Here is a 4,088-nt window from a genome sequence, read left to right as displayed (position 1 = left end):
TTGGAGCATTTCTAGCATGTTTGGTTGAAATTGGAAATTTGCATTTTTCACTTTTGTCAGACAATTGCAATATTCTCTCAATAAGCTAATTAGCTCAATTGGAGCATTTTTAGCATGTTTGGTTGAAATTGGAAATTTACATTTTTCAGTTTTGTCAGACGTTTGTACACTTCTTACAGTAAGCTTATTTCCGAATTTGGAGCATTTCTAGCATGTTTGGTTGAAATTGGAAATTTACATTTTTCACTTTTGTCAGACAATTGCAATATTCTCTCAATAAGCTAATTAGCTCAATTGGAGCATTTTTAGCATGTTTGGTTGAAATTGGAAATTTACATTTTTTCAGTTTTGTCAGACGTTTGTAATATTCTCACAATAAGCTAATTAGCTCAATTGGAGCATTTCTAGCATGTTTGGTTGAAATTGGAAATTTACATTTTTCACTTTTGTCAGACAATTGCAATATTCTCACAATAAGCTAATTAGCTCAATTGGAGCATTTCTAGCATGTTTGGTTGAAATTGAAAATTTACATTTTTCACTTTTGTCAGACAATTGCAATATTCTCACAATAAGCTAATTAGCTCAATGGGAACCTTTCTAGCATGTTTGGTTGAAATTGGAAATTTGCATTTTTCACTTTTGTCAGACAATTGCAATATTCTCTCAATAAGCTAATTAGCTCAATTGTAGCATTTCTAGCTTGTTTGGTTGAAATTGGAAATTTACATTTTTCAGTTTGGTCAGACGTTTGTAATATTCTCACAATAAGCTAATTAGCTCAATTGGAGCATTTCTAGCATGTTTGGTTGAAATTGGAAATTTACATTTTTCACTTTTGTCGGACGTTTGTAATATTCTCACAATAAGCTAATTAGCTCAATTGGAGCAATTCTAGCATGTTTGGTTGAAATTGAAAATTTACATTTTTCAGTTTTGTCAGACGTTTGTAATATTCTCACAATAAGCTAATTAGCTCAATTGGAGCATTTCTAGCATGTTTGGTTGAAATTGGAAATTTGCATTTTTCACTTTTGTCAGACAATTGCAATATTCTCTCAATAAGCTAATTAGCTCAATTGGAGCATTTTTAGCATGTTTGGTTGAAATTGGAAATTTACATTTTTCAGTTTTGTCAGACGTTTGTACACTTCTTACAGTAAGCTTATTTCCGAATTTGGAGCATTTCTAGCATGTTTGGTTGAAATTGGAAATTTACATTTTTCACTTTTGTCAGACAATTGCAATATTCTCTCAATAAGCTAATTAGCTCAATTGGAGCATTTTTAGCATGTTTGGTTGAAATTGGAAATTTACATTTTTTCAGTTTTGTCAGACGTTTGTAATATTCTCACAATAAGCTAATTAGCTCAATTGGAGCATTTCTAGCATGTTTGGTTGAAATTGGAAATTTACATTTTTCACTTTTGTCAGACAATTGCAATATTCTCACAATAAGCTAATTAGCTCAATTGGAGCATTTCTAGCATGTTTGGTTGAAATTGAAAATTTACATTTTTCACTTTTGTCAGACAATTGCAATATTCTCACAATAAGCTAATTAGCTCAATGGGAACCTTTCTAGCATGTTTGGTTGAAATTGAAAATTTACATTTTTCACTTTTGTCAGACAATTGCAATATTCTCACAATAAGCTAATTAGCTCAATGGGAACCTTTCTAGCATGTTTGGTTGAAATTGGAAATTTGCATTTTTCACTTTTGTCAGACAATTGCAATATTCTCACAATAAGCTAATTAGCTCAATTGGAACATTTCTAGCATGTTTGGTTGAAATTGGAAATTTACATTTTTCACTTTTGTCAGACAATTGCAATATTTTCACAATAAGCTAATTAGCTCAATTGGAGCATTTCTAGCATGTTTGGTTGAAATTGGAAATTTACATTTTTCACTTTTGTCAGACAATTGCAATATTTTCACAATAAGCTAATTAGCTCAATTGGAGCCTTTCTAGCATGTTTGGTTGAAATTGGAAATTTCTATTTTTCAGTTTTGTCAGACGTTTGTAATATTCTCACAATAAGCTAATTAGCTCAATTGGAGCATTTCTAGCATGTTTGGTTGAAATCAGAAATTTACATTTTTTACTTTTGTCAGACGTTTGTAATATTCTCACAATAAGCTAATTAGCTCAATTGGAGTATTTCTAGCATGTTTGGTTGAAATTGGAAATTTACATTTTTCGCTTTTGTCAGACAATTGCAATATTCTCACAATAAGCTAATTAGCTCAATTGGAGCATTTCTAGCATGTTTGGTTGAAATTGGAAATTTACATTTTTCAGTTTTGTCAGACGTTTGTAATATTCTCACAATAAGCTAATTAGCTCAATTGGAGCATTTCTAGCATGTTTGGTTGAAATTGGAAATTTACATTTTTCACTTTTGTCAGACGTTTGTAATATTCTCACAATAAGCTAATTAGCTCAATTGGAGCATTTCTAACATGTTTGGTTGAAATTGGAAATTTACATTTTTCGCTTTTGTCAGACAATTGCAATATTCTCACAATAAGCTAATTAGCTCAATTGGAGCCTTTCTAGCATGTTTGGTTGAAATTGGAAATTTACATTTTTCAGTTTTGTCAGACGTTTGTAATATTCTCACAATAAGCTAATTAGCTCAATTGGAGCATTTCTAGCATGTTTGGTTGAAATTGGAAGTTTACATTTTTCACTTTTGTCAAACAATTGCAATATTCTCACAATAAGCTAATTAGCTCAATTGGAGCATTTCTAGCATGTTTGGTTGAAATTGAAATTTTAAATTTTCAGTTTTGTCAGACGTTTGTAAAATTCTTACAGTAGGCTTATTTGCGCAATTGGAGCATTTCTAGCATGTTTGATTGAAATTGGAATTATAAATTTTTCACTTTTGTCAGACGTTTGTAATATTCTCACAATAAGCTAATTAGCTCAATTGGAGCATTTCTAGCATGTTTGGTTGAAATTGGAAATTTACATTTTTCAGTTTTGTCAGACGTTTGTAATATTCTCACAATAAGCTAATTAGCTCAATTGGAGCATTTCTAGCATGTTTGGTTGAAATTGGAAATTTACATTTTTCGCTTTTGTCAGACAATTGCAATATTCTCACAATAAGCTAATTAGCTCAATTGGAGCATTTCTAGCATGTTTGGTTGAAATTGGAAATTTGCATTTTTCAGTTTTGTCAGACGTTTGTAATATTCTCACAATAAGCTAATTAGCTCAATTGGAGCATTTCTAGCATGTTTGGTTGAAATTGGAAATTTACATTTTTCACTTTTGTCAGACGTTTGTAATATTCTCACAATAAACTAATTAGCTCAATTGGAGCATTTCTAACATGTTTGGTTGAAATTGGAAATTTACATTTTTCGCTTTTGTCAGACAATTGCAATATTCTCACAATAAGCTAATTAGCTCAATTGGAGCCTTTCTAGCATGTTTGGTTGAAATTGGAAATTTACATTTTTCAGTTTTGTCAGACGTTTGTAATATTCTCACAATAAGCTAATTAGCTCAATTGGAGCATTTCTAGCATGTTTGGTTGAAATTGGAAATTTACATTTTTCACTTTTGTCAGACGTTTGTAATATTCTCACAATAAGCTAATTAGCTCAATTGGAGCATTTCTAACATGTTTGGTTGAAATTGGAAATTTACATTTTTCGCTTTTGTCAGACAATTGCAATATTCTCACAATAAGCTAATTAGCTCAATTGGAGCCTTTCTAGCATGTTTGGTTGAAATTGGAAATTTACATTTTTCAGTTTTGTCAGACGTTTGTAATATTCTCACAATAAGCTAATTAGCTCAATTGGAGCATATCTAGCATGTTTGGTTGAAATTGAAAATTTAAATTTTCAGTTTTGTCAGACGTTTTTAAAATTCTTACAGTAGGCTTATTTGCGCAATTGGAGCATTTCTAGCATGTTTGATTGAAATTGGAATTATAAATTTTTCACTTTTGTCAGACGTTTGTAATATTCTCACAATAAGCTAATTAGCTCAATTTGAGCATTTCTAGCATGTTTAGTTGAAATTGGAAATTTGCATTTTTCGCTTTTGTCAGACAATTGCAA

Source organism: Watersipora subatra, unplaced genomic scaffold (assembly GCF_963576615.1).
Source record: "Watersipora subatra unplaced genomic scaffold, tzWatSuba1.1 SCAFFOLD_76, whole genome shotgun sequence".
Classification (NCBI taxonomy): domain Eukaryota; kingdom Metazoa; phylum Bryozoa; class Gymnolaemata; order Cheilostomatida; family Watersiporidae; genus Watersipora; species Watersipora subatra.
The sequence above is the reverse complement of the archived record's forward strand: the minus strand, read 5'-3'. Positions refer to the sequence as shown.